This window comes from Dendrobates tinctorius, unplaced genomic scaffold (genome assembly GCF_039654945.1).
Source record: "Dendrobates tinctorius isolate UK_male_01 unplaced genomic scaffold, ASM3965494v1 ptg000046l, whole genome shotgun sequence".
In the NCBI taxonomy this organism is placed as follows: Eukaryota; Metazoa; Chordata; class Amphibia; order Anura; family Dendrobatidae; genus Dendrobates; species Dendrobates tinctorius.
In genome coordinates this window covers 73,404,081-73,425,593 of record NW_027361714.1, presented here as the reverse complement: position 1 = coordinate 73,425,593, position 21,513 = coordinate 73,404,081, and the positions used below count along the sequence as shown (strand labels likewise).

The 21,513-nt window shown below is 42.3% G+C and overlaps 1 protein-coding gene across 3 annotated transcripts in view; it reads right to left on the bottom strand.

The window, feature by feature from the left end:
• Window positions 1–21,513, bottom strand: part of FYN (FYN proto-oncogene, Src family tyrosine kinase) — a 292,152-nt gene that overhangs the window by 207,038 nt on the left and 63,601 nt on the right. For 2 of the 3 annotated variants that reach the window (XM_073575994.1, XM_073575991.1), the window contains exon 2: window positions 11,529–11,644. The gene's annotated coding sequence lies outside the window, so the exon portion shown is untranslated. Of the gene's footprint in view, window positions 1–11,174; window positions 11,311–11,528; window positions 11,645–21,513 lie in introns of all 3 variants that reach the window. The other variant, XM_073575992.1, reaches the window with a different exon arrangement.

Below are 21,513 nucleotides of genomic sequence, written 5' to 3'. Positions count from 1 at the left end.
TGTACATGCAAGTGGCACTGCTGAGGTTAATGACCGACTGCAGCAGTCACATGAATAATATAAGTGTTTGCTGCAAGACTGGTGGATGCCACTGAAAAATGTAAGTCAATGCTGCAAAATCAGTAGGGACCGCCAGAGTGGCAGTGCTGGAGTGGCGGGGGACTAGCGAGTCATGGCAACTTTTTTATAACATCTCTTCTTAGATACCAAACAAGCCTTTATTGTACAGAGAATTGAGTAATTTGGTGCCAGCCAATGACACAAGCTGCCTTACCTATGGATGGGTAACATATTTAGAGGACCAATCCAGCATTTTACATTATATACAAATATGAGACAAGCCTACAGCGTTCATTGAGCTTATATTATATAAGCCTTTATATAGTTTATAATATATTTATATAGCGCCATTAATGCCACAGAACTTTATAGAGATTATCATTGCTGTCCCCGATGGGGCTCACAATCTAGATTCCCTATCAGTATGTCTTTGGAATGTGGGAGGAAACCGGAGTACCCAGAGGAAACCCACGCAAACACGGGGAGAACATACAAACTCCTTGCAGATGTTGTCCTTGGTGGGATTTAAACCCAGGACCCCAGCGCTGGAGTGCTAACCACTGAGCCACCCTGCTGCCATTATCTCAGTGTTGATTTATGAACTGATTCTTGCGCCTCCTTTTCTTACATCAATTTGTCGGGTGCCCACTGTACACCCGATGACCCCCGCGTGAGCTCAGGGAGACACAATAGTTGACAATACACAAGGCTTACCCCTTGGCTAAGTCTCTTAGTTAAGTAAAGGACGGCTTGTGCAGGCTGCTTTGCAGTTGTAACATGCTTTTTCTTTGTACATTTACTTTCTATGAGCTGCTTGTTTCTGAGGGATAAAGGGCTCACTTGTGCCACACTAAACAAAGCTTACAAAAATCTCCTTGAATATTGCAATGTCTTGAGCTTTTCTTTTGGCATGCACTAAATGTGGAAGTCACAGCACTACTCTACTATGACCGAAGAGGAAAAATTGGCATTTTAATTTTGTCACTTTTTGACCAAAAATTCCATTGTATGAAATATTTGAGTTACTACATTGGTTAAATGTAATATGTGATGCAGATGTTCAGGAAAACAAATTCCTGAGGATTTCACTTTTCAGCTACAGGGCTAATTTTTGGGGTTACTGAGACTCTCTAGTACTCAGGACATCAGTGCAAGATGAATCTAACAGTCGCAGGCATTTTCCCTTAAAGGGACTCTGTCATCAGGTTTTTGCCAACTAACGTAATCTGAAAGCAGCATAATGTTCAGACATAAACCCTGATTCTAGTGATATGCCACTTATTGGGCTGCCTTCTGTCGTTTTGATAAAATCACAATTTTATCACCAGGAAATCATCATTAGAGGACTAGTAAATCTGTGTACTTGCTTGCAGGTAGTCAAGCATAATCATGAGCTCTGCATAGCCACGCGCCTATCACTGATTGGCAGCTTTCTGTGCCATGGACGACCAGCCTTCATAAATATTTTCATTGGGCTGATTTATGATTTATTTAGAGTACCACTCCAGCAGTTTTGGCATTTCTCCATCAGCTATCAGTAACGTATATCCTCTGTATGCATTAAAGTACCCACCACTGTCTTCTGCCGTTTCCGGCGCTGCTACGGTGCCTCTCCTGCATCATGTCACCACAGCTCTTTCTTCTCGGCTTACATGTCAGTCCATGACAGCCTCGTATTAAGTCTCACAGACTTACATTGAGAAAGTTACTTCTGCATCAAACAGCTGTATACCGGCTGGTCACAAACTGCAGTGACGTGATCCAGGAGGGGACTGGAGCAGCGCTGGAAACGGCAGGAGAAAGCAACTGCTATTTTATTGCATACACTCAACATACATTCCTAATAAATAAAGAATGGGGAAATAAAGCTAACGCTCGACTGGTCGTATAAGCACAGCTGAATTTCTAAAGCCGAGAATCTTACATCCTATTAGGCAACAATTGATATTTTTTTCCCCCCAGATGTGGGTCTCTGTGTGTGACAGATGGCTCGGCAGCACTGACGCCACACACAAAAGAGAGTTAAAGGATGCTTGTTTATTTCAGATTATACGTGGAACAGCTGACGCTAAGATTTGCTAAAGGACTGATAATTGTTTTTGTCTTATGCCTGCTTCGTATGCAACGATCTTGTCCCTAACGAGACAGACGTCCTAATTATTGGAACGACGCTTTGTGAGTAACCTATTTACACAGAGATATTTTTCTACAACTGGTGCAAGTTTGCAGGAGTAATAATCTCCGTGGAACAAGTGAATCCCTTAATTTATTCCGACTATTTTTTAATGACTTGCTAAGTCGTTCTGTGCTAAGGGGTTAAAGATGACCACAGCCAAGCTTTTTTCTTATAGAGGACCTATCCTGAAAAAAAAAAACCCACCCATAGTGAGGAGTTGGAATTAAAAAGCCAGCCATACACATTAGTTGTTGGCCAAGCAATCCATAGCCCGACTGTTTGGCCCATACACAGAAGCGATCACTCAGACGAGCGCTCCTGTGTCCTTTATGAGAAAGCAGCTAAAAGACTGCAGTCCAAACTCGACCATACCTGATCAACGTCTGCCCCAACGATCAGATGGCTGGCGCTCCCATATACACTGGATTGTCAGCCGAGCCTGTCTATATTGGCGGAATCAGTCGACATTAGTCTAATGTGTATGGGGCCTTAAGATTTTGTTTGTACAGATATCTTAGGTTCCCTTTCTGCAGGATCTATGATGGATGCTGTTGGGTTTTATTGTCTTAGACATTCTTGCAGCTGCCATGCAAATTGTGTGTAAATAGCATACAGTTAAGAGTATTGGTTTTAGGGGTATGGGCATCCTGCTTCCGCGGGTCTAAGAAACTCTGTTGCCCATTTTTTCCAGCTGGGAGAACCACATATTGCAGAGTACCAATTTAAAGCTACATTCCCATGATGAGTTTTTCACACTGCAAATTTTTGTAAAAATGCAAGTACCGTAACTTACTTTACGTAATGAATGCAGAAATGGTGCAGAAAATCTGAAACATCAAAAACTCACCACAAGCTCAACATGGAAACGTAGCATAAATGAATGATTGTCCTTTGAGTTCAATAGAGGCTTGTGGTTTTGCAGAGAAGAGTTCCCATGTGAATGGGATTACTAGCCCTAACAAGGCATTAGAAAGTGGTAATCTGTAGCAGACAACCCTATAAAAGCAATATACAGCACTGCATTATGCAGCATGCACTGATACAGCCCTGCACTATGTAGCATGCACTGATACAGCCCTGCACTATGTAGCATGCACTGATACAGCCCTGCACTATGTAGCATGCACTGATACAGCCCTGCACTATGTAGCATGCACTGATACAGCACTGCACTATGTAGCATGCACTGATACAGCCCTGCACTATGTAACATACACTGATACAGCACTGCACTATGTAGCATGCACTGATACAGCCCTGCACTATGCAGCATGCACTGATACAGCCCTGCACTATGTAACATGCACTGATACATCACTGCACTATGTAGCATGCACTGATACATCACTGCACTATGCAGCATGCACTGATACAGCACTGCACTATGTAGCATGCACTGATACAGCCCTGCACTATGCAGCCTGCACTGATACAGCCCTGTACTATGCAGCCTGCACTGATACAGCCCTGCACTATGTAGCATGCACTGATACAGCACTGCACTATGTAGCATGCACTGATACAGCACTGCACTATGCAGCATGCACTGATACAGCACTGCACTATGTAGCATGCACTGATACAGCCCTGCACTATGCAGCATGCACTGATATAGCACTGCACTATGCAGCATGCACTGATACAGCCCTGCACTATGTAGCATGCACTGATACAGCACTGCACTATGTAGCATGAACTGATACAGCCCTGCACTATGCACTGATACAGCCCTGCACTATGCACTGATATAGCACTGCACTATGCAGCATGCACTGATACAGCCCTGCACTATGTAGCATGCACTGATACATCACTGCACTACATAGCATGCACTGATACAGTACTGTACTATGCAGCATCATGCACCGAGGTGAAATTAGTACATTGAAAAGTGCTCCTTCAATTTATAGGCCAGGTTTTTAAAGACCTGTCACTAGGTCAAAAGTGACCAGTCTCTGTTCATATTTTTTTCCAACACTCCCCAGAGAATTCCGTTTTGTTTGTTTTTTTCTTTTTAAATGTGCCTTACGATATATGTACTTTGTTATTTAGTGATACATTTTATAGTCTTTATAGTGCATAGCTCACAGAATTCTCTGGAGGCAAGTCTTTACGCTGCTCTGCAGAAATCGCATATGAGCCAGACCCGCTTGGAAAAATACCATATAAATTGTCAGAAAATAAAAAGAACCATCTTATTGATGAGCGAGTATACTCGTTGCTCGGATTTTCCGAAGCATGCTCGAGTGTCCTCTGAGTATTTTGGCGTGCTCTGAGATTTAGTGTTTGTCGATGTAGCTGCATGATTTGTGGCTGCTAGACAACCTGAATACATGTGGGGATTACCTAACAAACAGGCATTCCTCACATGTATTCAGGCTGTCTAGCAGCCACAAAATCATGCAGCTGCGTCGACAAAAAACTAAATCTCAAAGCACGCCAAAATACTCGGAGGACACCCGAGCAACGAGTATACTCGCTCAAGACTAAACTATATCTCTAGATCTGTATGTTGGATTTAAAATAAAAAACAAACAAACAAACAAAAAAAAGCATGTAAAAAATGAGCTGATCTGGGTCTACTCTGACCCACCAGTACCAGTACTGTGATAACCATACGGCCACCACGTGACCCTCAGACAGCACACACCCATAATACAGTAAGTAAAAAAACTGAAACGTCAGTTTTGGATGGTGTGTTGCTGTAAACTACGGTACATTTACTTCTAAATAGTATTCCATTTGTATCAATAGAAAAAGAAACCTTTGATCTTTTCCAGTTATTTTGGCATCCATTATATGTATTTTACACTGTAGCTTCTCGGAATATCAGCCTTCCAATCATGGGGATAGTGTGCTATTTGTATTAGTGCAAAACATGCACTTATGTCTACATACATTTAGCTGTGAGAAAGAAACATAGTCACTTCCTTTTACAGGAAGAAAAGTATTAGCAGACATTCTAACTGCATGCCTGTCTGACTGCAGAGCAAAGTATAGAATCTAATTAGCAGCCACATACTCTAAAGCTTTTCAATATAGGGAAATGCAGTGGATATAGAAAAAGAAAGCAAAATAATAATATAAAAATAAATTATACATATATATATTTATATATATACACATATATATATATATATATATATATATATATATATACATATACATATAATATATGTGTGCAATCTTCTTTATTTTTTCTTCTTAATTTTTTTTTATATAGTGCTAACATATTCTGCAGCGCTTTACACACATTATCATTGCTGTCCCCCATGGGGCTCACAATCTAAATTGTCTATCAGTGTGTCTTTGGAATGTGGGAGGAAACCGGAGTACCCGGAGGAAACCCACGCAAACACGGGGAGAACATACAAACTCCTTGTGTGTGTATGTATATATATATATATATATATATATATATATATATATATGTATGTACAGTATGTATTTATTTATGCATATACAGTCATTGCCAAAAGTGTTGGCACCCTTGAAACTGTTCCAGAAAATGAAGTATTTCCCCCAGAAAATGACTGCAATTACACATGTTTATTTTCTTTGTGTGTATTGGAACAACACAAAAAAAAAACAAACAAAAAAAACAGAAAAAAAAGCAAATTGGCCATAATTTCACACAAAGCCCAAAAATGGGCCAGACGACATTGTACCGTATATACTCGAGCATAAACCGAGATTTTCAGCCCATTTTTTTAAGGCTGAAAGTTCCCTTCTTGGCTAATACTCAAGTCATATACGCCAGGGGATCAACGGGGTAGGGGGAGCAGGGGTGTCAGATCATACTTACCCCCCCCCCCGTCTCTGCAGCCCCCCCACTTCTCCCACGGTCTCCGGCATCTTCCTTCAGCGGTCGCGTGGTACCGCTCATTAAAGTCATGAATAAGCGTGCCAAGATGAATTACATTATAGTGCTAGTGCAGGCAGCAATCCATATATATGGGTAAGTCCTCACACAGATCCAAGGTAGCAGTAAAACTCGGACCGAAAAGGTCCATCACAGTTAAGACATCAAGATAAGAGGGACAGTATGGTTCACCCCGGGCCGGGTATCAAGGCTTCTTGATACACGGCCTGGGGTGAACCATAGTGTCCCCCTTATCTTGGTAAGTTCCCCTGTATTTGATCCTTTTGATGTCTTAACTGTGATGGACCTTTTCGGTCCGACTTTCACTGCTACCTTGGATCTTTGTGGAGACTTTCCCATATATATGGATTGCTGCCTGCACTAGCACTATAATGTAATTCATCTTGCCACGCTTTCCATATTTGAGGGTACAGTGGTTTTCCCTGTGGTTTCTCTGGGTCATCCTGCTATATTCGTCTGTGTTTTTCTACTGTAACTTTATATGATATATTTTTATGAACTTTATAATAAAGTGATGCATTTTACCCTATTCACCAGGTTTCTCTCTTTCCTCCATTGACACACATAGTAGAAGCAGGAGAGGTATAAAGGATGAAGGCACTAGCATAGTACCGAAACGAGCATCCACTTTTTCATTTAAAATAAAGAATTCTTCAAATCTAGTGGAATATATGAATATCACCAAGCAGCGGTTCTGGCACACCGGTTTAACCCAAGTTTATCAAAAGGCAACAGATCCATGAAACATGGATGCAAAATGGAAGCAAAGTGGAAGCCTTCTGATTTTCAGCCATATCTCATAGATCCTCATAGACTGCAAGAAAGCAATATGGTAGTGACAAATCTGCCTTGAGCTGATAGGATCATTCATTGTCAATGACAGTGAATAAAACTTTTATTTGTGCTTTCTGACGTTAATCAGAAAAGACATGAAAAGGCTTTTATGAAAAAATAATTAAAGATCATTTGAAGTAAAGATGTTTAGAATGTTTCTTTAATTAAATATCTCAAGACAAACTAATTACATCTCAATTTATTTCATTAGCAGCTTTTCATTTAGTTTCAAATGAGCTTTGTTATGACTTTCTAAAATATTGCATCTTATTTTCCCTTTTTCTATTTCCCTTTCCATTTCAGCTTGCCCTAAAGAACAGAACATAACTGGAAATGAAGTAGAATATGGACCTTAGACTAAAAGAACTAAACAAATATAAAAAATTCACAGCAGAAAATGGTGTAATAGGATTCTATGATAGCACATGGATGTCGTAGCAAAACTGTCATTAAAATAGTATCCTGGGCGCACCTGCTATGTTGTGCCCAGCATACGACAAACTGGTACGACAAAGTTTTGATAATTTGCCAATATTTTAGCAACGGATAAGGTGGATTCATACTGTGCTTTACAGATTTCTTTTTTTTATATGAACAAGATAAAGCTGCCAACACATAAATAAAAATATATAAGTCCAAACTTATGCAAAAGAGGATAAAAGAGAGTCCTTTTGTCCTTTATCAGGCTGATATACATTTTTTCTATGGTATGCAAAAATACAACCTGCTGTGCCATTCCATACAGGAACTTTTTTTTGGTTTACTTACAATAAGAGACTAAGGTCCAAAAATTGCCATTATGCACTAACATAGTAGAGGCTTGTGGTGTATAATATAATCCTTCTTACGGGTATCTTCTAAAGACCATGGAAAACGCAAAGTTTACTCAGTCTGTCAGCACAACATGATAGTTCAAACCGACACAGGCACTTGGTGCACCCTTGGCGTGGCCAAACAGTTGTAGCATTTCATCTATTTGTTCTCCATCTATCTCTGCCTACCTTCCTTGATTGACAGTTCTGTCTTTACCAGAGTGATAAAAGAGAAGAGATAGTTGGAAAACAAGTACAGTAGATGGAAAAAAAAGTGGATGGTAAACAAGTAGGTGGAAATGATAATTGACCTGTGTGGCCACGCCAAGGGTATACCAAGGGCCAGTTTTTGGTCTGAAAAAGCATTTAAAGGGAACCTGTCACTTCGCTTTGCCGCTATAAGATACGGCCACTGCCTTTCGGGGCTTATCTTCAGCATTCTGTATTGCTGTAGATAAGCCCCCGGTCCGACCTGAAAGAGAAGAAAAACAAGATTTATTATACTCACCCGGGGGCAGTCCGATATGATGGGTGTCGCAGGTCCCGGGTCCGGCGCCTCCCATTTTCATGCGATGTCGTCATCCTGCTTGCTTCGCGCCGCATGCAGGATGACGACATCGCATGAAGATGGGAGGTGCCGGGCCGGGGACCTGCGACACCCATCAGAGCGGACTTCCCCCCGGGTGAGTATAATAAAACTTGTTTTCTTCTCTTTCAGGTCGGACCGGGGGCTTATCTACAGCATTATGGCGCATCTTATAGCGGCAAAACAAGGTGACAGGTTCCCTTTAATAAAATTTTTTCATGAACCAAAAACATGTTTGCTCACAGAAGATAATTGGGATGATAAAATTCTAAAAAAAAATTACAGATTTTTGAGGTTGCGTTTCATATTTTCAAACAGTATACACTCTTGCTTTTACATGTAGGAGGCTGTAAATGTTTGGCGGACGGTGCTTACTTCTATTGTCCATCACGTTCTTTTTCACTCCTGTTGTGCAATTTAAATAGAACACACTTGACAAACTGTGAACGTATGTTCCTGTTGAAAAGCTCAGCTAGGTATATCCACTAGCACAAAAGTGCTGGGTTGGCAACAGAAGTTCATTAACAGTAGTCTAGAAAAAAAAGTAATGTTTGCTATCTAATTCCTTAGTGTGCAAAGTAAATGACCTCTGTAATTAAATGCTTCTATAACCAGAAGGTCTAAAGAATTCTCCAAGCATTCCAAAATGCCATGTTTCATTCCCTTTGCACAAATATTCACACAGATCGTCAAACCTAACAGTGAAAATTACATGTGGCATTTAAACCTTACATTCTCATTACAAAGAAAGAAACAGGCTGTACCCAAACTAGATAGAAACTCCTGGGTCTGAAATGTTTCTAGGAGTAGTAATGGTCTGTTGATGCTACTGGTTCACTATCTAGGATGGATGAAGAATCCTCCGTCTACGTCTAGAAGGAGGTGCAGTCTAAAGGATAAAGTTACTAGTCCAGTACTGAAATGTGCATCCACTTTTTCATCTACAATAAAGAATTCTTCAAACCTAGTGGCACATGTGTCACCGAGCAATGGTTATGGCATGCCATTCTTATAAAAAGGAGGCACTTGTACCCACTTTAGTAGGTCAAAAATTGTATAGGCATGTTCTTACACATGTCATGCCTTAAGGCTCCGTTACATTTAGAGATGCACCAGCGATCCCGACCACGATACGACCTGGTCAGGATCGCTGGTGCATCGCTAAATGGTCGCTAGTGAGCTGCCAACCAGGCAGATCTCACCAGCGATGCAGCAGAAGTCGGCGGTCGATACTTACCTGTCAGATGCGGCGATGATGACTTCTCCCGCCCGCGTGCATGGCTTGCTCGTCGGCGCCAGCCCGAAGCCGACGACGAGAAAACGGCCCAGGACGTTCTCGCGCGATCACCGACAACCAGCGGGGGAGCTGGTCGGAGGTAAGTGTCACATATAGCGATATCGCTAGTGATATCGCTGCTGCGTCACAAAATCGGTGACGCTTTAGCGATATCGCTAGCGATATCGCTATGTGTAAAAGGCCCTTTACACATAGAGATAGCATGTACCTAGGGTGGCATTTCTGTCTTCCACAATGTTAAAAAAGATAGGAGTTACTGAAACTGTAACATCCAGGGTAGGGTAGGGCAGAACTACAGTATAGACAAAGGACTAGGAGGTCCTATGTCACTGACAATTTTGGGGCATGCAGTGCCTATCACTGTTATTGAACCATTATGGTTGATACTGTTATAGAGGACTTTGGATAACTCTCTTCAGTCAACGAGAACCCAGGTACCTTCCTAGCTGTTGCCTTGTTATCACTAGTTTTGTTCACTTTTCTGTTAGTTTTCGCTCTGAGTAGTACTACTGTAAGAAAAAGATCTGAATCCTAACAGTGCCATCTGTTTGAAAACAAATCATGGCTCTGTCCATGAAAAAAGCCAAGACCCTAACACAAACAAAGCCATACATGCACATATTTACAGGCTGTGTCCTGTGTGGAATGAATAAAGATGACAAATGTAGACAGGTGAATAACTCTTAAAAGGAATCTGTCAGCAGGTTTTTGCGACGTAATCTGAAGACAGCATGCTGTAGGGGTTCAAATACAGATTTCAGCGATGCCTGTCTTATCGAGGTCAGTGGTTTTGTTTGCTTGCGATGATTGTTTTAGCACCATGAGCTTATTATTACTCCCTACACAGCAGCTCATTCCTCCTGGTCCACCAACGCCCCCTGCTGTGATAGGCAGCTCACTGTCTATGGGCATTGTATATAGAGAGCCTGGTGTGGGCGGGATTAGCTTCCTCAGCTCTGCTGTATTGCTAAATCTGAAAGCTCTGATTGTGTGAGAATGACTGCACCCAGTTATTTAAGTGATACTTTGTTGGATTTAACGTCTCTTTATGCTGCTCTCAGATGAAGAAGCAAAAACCTGCTGACGGATTCCCTTTAAAGGGTGGGCTGAAAACAAATGCTATTTCTAAATCTTTATCTATTTAATGTCATACTGTAATCTTTTTCTAATATACTTCAATTAAAAAATCCCAATCCATTCCTCACTACTATTTTTTTTTCACTACTTCCTTTGTGATGACGGGCTAGGATATTCAAACAAGTTGTCATCAGTGGACAGTGGCTGCAGTCATTGATGCAGCCTCAGCCCCCACCCAGGAACAAAGTGTCATCAGTGACGTCTGTTTCAGGAGCTGGGCTAGTCCCTACTCTACTGAGCATGTGTCGGTTGTAAATTCTCAGTGCATAGAAACAATGCGCTCTCGGCAGCTCTGATCAGAAGTGTCGAGCCGGCAACAGAGTGCACTGTCATTGCACATTGCAAGAAGAGAACGAGTGAAAAGAGACCAGCTTGCCCCCTCCTTGTACCTTTCATTCCTGAGATATGGCCCCTCTTCTCTGTATGTAAATATAAGTTTTCTTAGCCAATAGTATGTGATCCTCAACTCTTCTTTTTAGTGTTCTCATCTTCAGGATAACCCTCCCTTGGCTTACAAGACTAGATCTACATACAAGGAGATGGTACCATAAGTCAGAAATAATAATAATAATCTTTATTTATATAGCGCCAACATATTCCGCAGCGCTTTACAGAAATGCAGAAGCACAGGAACAAAAGTACCAACAAAGCAACATTCAGTAGGACATTGGTATTTAAACCTGGTAAAAAAATTGCATATTACTTTTATGTAAAATTGGAAAAATTAAAATGTAAGAAATTACTTTGAAAGCTGCGATGAAGTCTTCTCTGGAAAGAAAGTATCTCCTGTTGATCTTTGTGGTAAATTCAGAAATAAGCCTCCCACACTGTTGACATGATAGTTCCGCCTCTTACACACCTTTGGGAATGAAGAACAAAAGTCAAAATAGTGTGGAACAAAGTAATATTTGTGAATGTGAATCGTATTAAAAAACGTAATCTAGATAACTTGCAGTTTGCAATGTGAATTAGGTTGTATAGGTGAATTGTGGTGTGAAATAGGCTATATAACACAAGGTATTTTACAGAAGGTCCTGCTAATGTGTTTGACCAAAAATTGTATACAGCAAAGTAAAGGGGGTTTCCAGTTTATAAAACACAATGCCAAACACCATTTGAAGGATTTTTGTCTCTAGTTCAGGCTGCAGGTCAATATTCTTGATCCAGCAAGGAGTAAAAAACAGATGTGGTCCAACGTTTCAACCAGGAACGGTCTTTGCCAAGGACATCTGTAGCGGGTGCAGGTAGGAAAAATCTAGTAAAGCAATAACGTAAATTGTGATATCTTTTTCATGTCAAGGTGGACCTTGTGTGGAGCAGGAGCCAGGAATCAGGAAATGCGGCAAGTAGGGTGTAAGCCCCATGGATTTTTGACTCCTTGCCGGATTAAAATAAATTTACACTACAGCAAGACCTAGTCTAATTTTCCTTAGTGGTGTTGAGGTTCCTACTTCTATCTGTCTGGATCGTAAGTCTCTTATTCGAGACTACAATTCTATTAAAAGGACAGGGTGCCAGTCTCCTTCCAATTTAGTTCAGGCTGATCATCACTTAGCCAGAGTGGAAAGCGGTTACATAGAGCGTCTCTCCCTCTGGAGGACATGTCCTTTCCTACGGTCTAGAGAAGACCCACTGAAGTAAACAGGCACTATGCAATTATTACTTTCACCTGTGGAGGCGCTGCAGGGAAACACAACACTTGGATTTTCCTACAGATTACATTGGATTGCTAGGTGCCCCAACACTGGGATCACATGGGATCAGTAAAATATGGGTTATCCAAAGAAAAGAGCCCCCTTACGTGTACATAAAGTACAGGGTATAAATAAAAGAGAAGGCACCAAGGATATTACATAAATGATGGGGAAGCCAATTAAAGTGTTAAATCTTGGAAGACATTTTAAGCAGTGAAAATAACCTTTTCAGCACAACTTAGAGAAAGGGTCAATAATATAACACTTAATGGTAGCATGCGAGGGAACATAATTCATTAGCACTGGCGCTGACCTATGCAAAGCCACTCCAAATGTCATTAGTGCGCGAGGCGCAATTAAAAGCCCAGTCCATTATCAGGGCTGTCGGCAACACCAGGTCAGGCACATGCAGATAAATAACTTTATTCACACGCAAACAAATGACATTTGCTTCCTCATTCTAACTTCATACATCACACTGGCATCTGTCCAGCCTTCTACCTGGTGGTCCGCGAGCGAAAAAATCAAAACATATTAAATTACCATCCATTTCATTAATAATCTGCGGCAGAATCAATCCATAGATCCGTCCTCATCACACTGATGTTTGCACTATTTGCTTCTTTTTACACACCGCAATGTAATGTGTGTTTTTTTTCCTCTCTTTTCGCCAGGAGGTATTTGTGTTCTGTAATCCCTCCATTGATACCAGGACAGAGCGGCCAGTGTCTTTTTACAGCTGGTAAAAGATGCAGGACATGTCTTCACTTCCTGTTCCTTTCATCCGACACTCGCTATTTCCTACAATAGAATTCCCTCCATTTTTAAGGGAAATCATCCCTGGTTTTAGACTATGCTGCGGCATATGAGGGCTGCCATGTGTCAGGAAAATCACTTGGCAGCGCGTCCCGGCGGCTGAAAGTGCCTGATCTGCAGATTTGCCTTAGATGCTGCCTCACATTTCCTTGGAGGACAGTGCGCTGTTTGTTACAAAGATTTCGCTGCAGCCGCTCGAATCGACAAACAGGAGATTTGACAAATCCTGCACACAGCAACACAGAGATTACGACCATCCTGCCTACAACCTCGACCACCCCCAACGTGCTGGGGATTTCTACACACAATTATCGAAAGCCGCAATTATGCTTTTATTAAACTGTACAATGAAACGCTCAAGTTTGTGTATTTATTTCTACATGCGTATAATGGCCGTATTACAGATCCATGTGGTACAGATGTAAAACAAGAGATTACTATGTGGCCATGTTATACGTTGAAGAGCCCCCGATTGTTTATGGACGGTAAGAAAAGTACGTTGTCGCGTTATCGGAGCATGCTTGGGTGCTAACCGTGTGGCCGCGGGGACTTGAACATATTATACAAGCACGCCGAAGTCACTCAGCACCCGAGCGTGCTCGGATAACATCTTATCGAAGAACGTTCGCTCATCACTAGTGGAGGTGAAACTCAACTTTAGTGACCAGTGCCAGGTGACGAAGTCCATAAAATAATGGGATGCATTAGAAGAGGCATAGATGCTCATGAGGAGAACATAGTTTTGCTTCTATAGAAGTCACTAATCCGGCCACAGTTAAGAGTACTGGGTACAATTTTGGGCTCTGGTGCACAAAAAGGAGACCAAGGTTATTAAGAGAATGGGTGATCTAAAATACCCAGACAGGTTAGGCTACTTTCAGATTTGCGTTCGGAGGCGCAGCGCAGGGCTGCCACTATGCTCCGCCCCCGGCCGCGCCTCCTCTGATCACGTGACACTGCATGCGATCAGCGTACCCTATAGTTAGCGTTGGATACGCTGGTCGTGCGCTGGTACACTTTTGCCAGCACTTGCGCCCTTTTGGCGCTACGCAGAGCGCACAAAAATGCAACACAGCGCGTTTTTGTGTGCTCGGCACAGCACCAAAAGGGCGCAAGCACCGGCAAAAGTGTAGATGATGACTTTTGATAGGTGGCGGTCTTTTATCCCTCATTAGAGTGGAGCAGCAGTCTGCTATTTCTTTCATTCCTGATGAGACTGCCGAGCACGGCACTCAGCTTTTTCCAGCAGCCCCATAATGAATGACTGGAACGGCGTTTGGACATCTGACCTTCCACTCCATTTTGAAACAATAACAAACATAATACCGTTATTCCCTGTTTTGCCAATCAGTACAGGTCCCAGTGCTCAGACTCCCACCGATCAATACGCTATCATCTATTCAATGAATGGGTGATGACTTGTTTTAACGGGATGAGCTTTTTAAAAGGCAGATGGGAAGAGATGTTCTCTTATGAGCATTTAGACAGGTGGACACTAATTATCGGCCTGTGCAAACATTCCGCCGATCACCCAATAATGAAAATGCTTGTTCCTGGGATGATCAGATTGTTCATACTGACTATAAAGCATTGTTATCTGCAGCATATTGCTCCGTGTAAACAGAGGATGTGCTACCTACAACATCATGCTATATAGGGACAGAACAACTGTATTTATGGGGCTGTCCAAGTTCATCACAAAAGTCTGCAGTCATGACTGCAGACTTGTGAATCCACACTACCGGACACATTTCGACTTGACGTTCGCAGCCTCACTCAACTTGTTTGTATTTTCCGAGGCTCCACATGTCTAGTCGTAATGTAGCTGTGGGGATTCACAAGTTTGGAGTCACAGGGTGACTGCAGACTCTCGTAAAAAACTGGACAAACCTTTGAACTATCAGATGTTGGTGGCCCGTATAAAGAGATCAGTAAACGAGTACTAATACACTTTTATATTGTCAGCGGCCTGTCTAAATGCACCTGAATTTACATTTCCTACAAGTTCAGGAGTGTGACTTTTTCGGCTACCCTACTCGTATTCTTCTTTGCGTGTGACACTGGCTTACGGGCAAACTTAACCCATCTGAGACTCAAACAGATCATTTTACAACTTTTTTTAATTTAATTTGGTTCAATATAATAATTGGAAGATTAATTAACTCTAAAGGTGACACCACATGCTGCATCTCACTGCATGTGTCCAAAACTTTGCCCACTGTAATACCAAATGAAGGCACAATATTGTTTCAAATTCGTGCGCCCACTGGGCACCACTGAGGGTGGAATTTAGGACAAATGCAGCACAACATTGCGTGTGCCATCACCCTTACACCTCTATAATGGATGTGATACTGTAAGCAAGTGGCCATTCCTCGCTTTCTTATTCTAGAACAGACAGCTCCCTGCTTGCGTAACATACCGTAAAATCGCATTGGCTTCAGATTAAATTTGTGCCATAAATTCCTGTTCTAAAAGTCACTATTTCAGGCACAAAAAACATAGTTTACAATTTTTACTGGAAACTGTGAGCCATGTTTGGTCCTATAGGAGCTGCAGCAGTACGTTTTCTCTTTTTTCAGTTGCTTCTTTTCTACACTTCGTATGATTTCTGCAGAATTACTTGTTTTGTTTTCTAAAAAAAAGTGTAAAATCATTAAGAAAAAAACAGAAATCACATGCTATCACATGGGCAAAAATCATTTGCTCTGGATTCCAGACTTTCCGTGCCTGCTGAGATAAGAAAGCAGCAAGAGTGCGGACACGGAGCATTCTGTTGTGCCCCAGCCTGTCTTAGGCTATGTGCACACATAGATTTTGGTCCTGCGGATTTTTCCGCGCGGATTTGTAAAAATCTGCAGGTAAAATCTCGGGTCAAAAGACCTGCGGTTTAGCCCTGCGGTTTCACACCTCTACAATGGTGAAGGTGTGAAACCGCAGCGGAATCCGCACAAAGAGTTGACATGCTGCGGATTGCAACCCGCAGCAAATCCGCGCGGAAAAATCTGCAGCATGTGCACAGCGTTTTTGGTTTTACTATTGCAAACAATGGTACTGTACAACGCAGCAGAAACTGGTGAGGACCAGCAGGGCCAGAAAGGCTGCGGATCCGCAGCAGAATCCGCACCGTGTGCACATAGCCTTTCATTCACAAGTCCTGGCCCATGGAAAGTCTCTACTGCCAGAGTACAGTACATTACACAGAGGCTCACAGAACAACGTAACACTTACCCTTCTACTATATAATGTACAGGGAAAGCATCACTTGTTCTTCAAGTTTGCTTTTTGCTTTGTTCTGCCCAAATGCTAGGGGACGATCTGTTTGCACTCTTAGCACTTTTTTATGTTGTTTTTCCACTGTTTATAACATGCAATACAATTAATGCTAATACTGCAACTTCTATAAAAATTTCATTAAGAGAGAAGGTGATAAAAAATAAAAATCTATTTGCTCCTCATTTTTCAGGTGTGCGATTAGTAGATGCCTACAGTTCCTAACACTGAAGGAGCAGGACTGATGTATCATAAATCAAACGGTGCCCAATGGACAGTGTTTTCTCCTCTTACACAGTATCATAAGATCAGATCAGAAGGTTAAAGGGAACCTAAAATCTGATTCACAGGCAGCATGTATCAGAGACACTGGCTGTATGATATCAGCCAGGTATGTTTGTCTTACACAGTATCATAAGATCAGATCAGAAGGTTAAAGGGAACCTAAAATCTGATTCACAGGCAGCATGTATCAGAGACATTGGCTGTATGATATCAGCCAGGTATGTTTGACTTTAACACGTTGTGGCGCTCCAAGAAACACATGCACGCGGGAGATTAGACAGACAGGTAGGTCCTCCTCTTCTCGCTACCCTGGATTGGTAGGACTCTCCCTGTGTATAGGGAGAGACCTGTCAGCCACTGGCGGTAGGTGGTGAAACGCCGCCGGGTACCAACTTTTCTGACTGGTCTCCAGTGAAGCTCATTCATAGCCAACATTGCAAGTATGTTTCCCTCTGAAGTGCCGCAGCCTTTCAAAGTCAAACATACCTTGTTGAAATCATACAGATAATGTACACATGTATTAGCTGTCAAGTTGACTTTAACACCAGAAAGAAGGCCACAATAGCAGGACCTACTTTGTCTATTTGCCTTTCCAGAGTCCTACTTTCAGGACCTACTTTGTCTATTTGCCTTTTCAGAGTCCTCCTTTCGAAGAGATGCTACCTTGTAGATGTCATGCTTTGCTCATTGATCCCTTCATTTGAACAGGTTCTTTTCCCCACTTGCAATTTTAAGGATTTTATCAGTCAGGCTCCAGTTATAATGATGCCCCCACCTGTGGTTAGATAATCACCTTGGGGGTTTAATTTAAAGAGGTGTTGCCCTTATAAGACAACCCATTTGAGTACAAGTTTTTAAGATGTACTGATGAGATGTCAGCTGTCCTCTGAAGTCTGTTTTAATAAATACTTGTATTCTCCACAATATAACAATTCTGGATCATTTTTTTAGTAATTCAGATTGGGCTGTTCCTCTGCTATTCCTCCTAGAAATGTATAAATAAGCTGACAACTGGGTGTTACCAGTTGGGGGGGTGTCCATGCGCACTTCCATTGTCCAGTCAGTGCTGCCGGTGTCAGACTCTGTAGGAACACACCCTTTCTCACCCATTTGCAATATTAAAACATTTCTAGGAGGAATAAAAGGGGAATGGCACAACGCAGAGTTTTCAGAAAAGCTGTATCAGAATTGTTATTTCATGAATATAATAAAATGATTTCCTAACCCAGACATGTCAGAAGATCTGATAGGCTCCCTTTAATAATAGGATACTAACTAATATGATGAAAACCGTGGCTTCTAGATATGTAGTTTCTATTTACTGATGTAAAGTTCATCTATGGATTAAATATGAAAATAAATCCTTATGGAAATCATTATCAAGCTGTCACAATACAATTTTGGATTTGTGGCAGCTCTGGTTCCACTTTGTTTAAACGTAGCTTTTTTCCTTTCAGTCCATCGGGGGTTAATGTCAGTTTTTCCCGGCTGGCGATCTGGTGTAACTGCAGTTCAACTGGGTCAACTGATGTGGATGGTGACCACTCCCACTAATCTTTAAAAGGTCACCTGATGCATCAGCTGACTGTTGGTGATAGAGTTTTCTCTGGAGACCAGCCAATGTGTTTGGAGTCCGGCAGTGTGGACCTTGTGGCAGCGGAGTTTGGAAGCTAAGTGTGGTGTTTTTCCTCCTCCCCTTTCGTATTTGTCACTGTCCCCTGTGTGTACTATCTGCAGTAGTGAGGCAAGCGCCCCTTGCCGGCCAGTGCACTAGCCAGGGCAGTGTGAGGTGACAGCGAGGAACGAGGTATCCTGATGGCGGTGTGGGGAAGGACCCACTTAGGGCATTAGAGGAGTGCAAGGACAGGCTCAGGTTGAATTCAAGTGGTGACCATCCCTCATTTCCCTATCAGTAGAACCTTCCTCTTCTCCCAAATACCATCCCGTTGTGTGTGTGTTGCGCCGTCCGCTGACTGACTACCCATTGGGTCATGTCACTTCGTGACACAACCTATTAATGTGTTACATCATGAAACATTAGTCCCTTTGCTCTACGTCCTTAGAACTTATGGGCTAAATCCCCGTATATTTGGGGAAGTAGACATCCTCGATGAGTTCACCCTTACTTGCTGACCCTATTTATAATACATCCTAACACTATGCGACACTTGTCACAGGACTGCATTACAATGGCGTGCCGATGACTTGCCATGTTGTAGATACGATTGCGTGGATTTCTCACTAGTGTATATTCAGCAAGTGCCTTCCACATCACACACATTACAGACCTATTTCCTGCTGGAAACCACCCACCTCCCTGCAGTGACGTACGCATTTCCTCCATTCTTCCAATGCTGTATTATCGTAATCTGTGCAAGGACAATGGAAAATGTGGGCTTTGTTGTGTGCAACATGCATTTCTCGTAAGGAGAACAACCTACACATAACAGTGTACACAGGTAACAGGCAAACATGTATCTGTGCTACTAGAAAGACATCTAAATCAGAAAACAACAGGCATGTAATGCATTGTCGGGCTCGGGGCAATAGACACAATAGGAATAGCTGCTATCACGGTGATGCCTCATGTTACAAGCAAATGTCTCATATACGGGCAGAAATAGGACCTTATACTACTATGAATCTGTATTCAACCCTTTACTTTTATTCCTGGTGCTGTATATCACATTTTGTTTTCTGAAACCATTCTGTGAGACAAATAATTACATATAAATTGCTCAGTAACTTTTCCATGGAATTGTATATTATTTATATCCCGTTTAGTTGCATGGAGCGCCACATATAATTTGCCCCAGGCCTGACGCTCTCTGCACTGTTGCCATTTTAAATGAAATTTGACATTTGAATGCCATTTGATGTCAGAAGAAAATAAACTGTAAACTTGATTGCATGAAAAATGTGATGTGTTATCCAAGGACAGCCACAGACAGATGCGTTCCTGTGCAAAAACACTATATGGCCCTTTTGCAGTCCAATAGTTCATCATAATCCACAATCCCACCTGTTTTGGAGGAGTAAATGGACCCCTTACGTTTGGGCCCCTGTGCGACTGTACAGGTTGCACCAATGATATGTCCACCCCTGCTGATATCACAAAAAAAAATATATTGTGCTACAACATGGTTAGAGATTAGAGTTGAGAGACTTTGGTTGGATCGGGTTTCGTGAAACCCGACTGAAACAAAATTTGAGTCGAATGAAACTGGTCCGACTAGGGCAAAAAAAAGTTGGAGTTTTGTCCGAAACCCGACCCTAAAGCAAGTCAATGGGGAATAAAAGTCGGCATTGAGTGGATGAACGTCATCCGCCTTCTGAACAGCCAGTAGACTTTAGATGTCTGGGCAGTCCACATTTATCTCTGCACTGACATTCTAAAAAGTCAATGTAGTGTAATCAGCTTACAAGAGGCTTGTGCTTCTGTAGGGGTGGGAAAGGGTAAATCCCCCTTCTCACATAGCGAGATCGCTGAAGCGTCACCGATTTTGTGACGCAACAGCAATCTCCCCAGCGATCTCGCTACATGTGACACGCAGCAGCAACTGGCCCCCCTGCTGGATATCGCTGATGGTGCAGGAATGTCCTGGGCCATTTTTCCGTCGTCGGCGTCCCGCTGGCCAGCGCGCATCGCTGTGCTTGACCCGACGAGCTACCTCGTTGGTGACGCAGAACTCAGGGACGTAGGCTGGAATAATTCAGAATTGCTGCTCTGTGACAAGGTACCAAGGAGGATCGCTGGATGGTTGCTGCGTCGCTGAAGAGATCTGCCTGTTTGGCAGCTTACTAGCAATCATTTAGCGACGCACCAGCGATCCCTACCAGGTCACATCGTTGTCGGGATCGCTGGTGCGTCGCTAAGTGAGACAGGACCCTAAGGGGTGCATTCCCAGAGAAAAGATAAACATGGTTTATTACCATGTTTACCCTCTATATGTCTGTATACACAGTGCTGAACCAGCTCTTGAGTATACAGAATAGGAAGAAGTAACACTTACTGTGCATCCTCCTGTGGACCCAGTGAACATGTGATCGCTGGGTGTAGGGTGGGAGCAATCAGCTCTGCTATGAAGGCAGAAGGCTAAATTTCCCCTGTAACTGGTCCCAATATAGCAGCCACAGTTACAAAAGAAATCGGCAATAAAAACTAAAATCTATTAATATGTTCATCAATATGGGAATAACTGATGTGAAACAATTTCAGAAAAATATACCTCAGCAAAAAATCGTAGAGACTTTGAGTACTCCACCATCTACAGTACATAATATCATCAAAAGTTTCAGAGATTCTGTAGAAAATCATATGCACAAAGGAAGAGACCAACAGTCAATATTGGATGCTCGTGATCTATGGGCTCTCAAGCAAAACTGCATTAAAAACTTCCATGATTTCCTTGTGAAAATCATTGCATGTGCACAGTGAACACAGTTTGCTGTAAAAAAAACTGACAAAAGTGCAAGCTAAAAGCTCGCAGCCAAATATCAGCAGAATTTAGAAACGCAGAGGTCTTGTCTGGGCCAAAGCTCATTTCTAATGGACTGAGGTAAAATAGAAAACTGTTCTGTGGGCAGACGAATCAAAATTTTAAGTTCTTCATGGAAACCGTGGATGCCGTGTCCTGCGGACTCAAGAGAAGAGGAACCA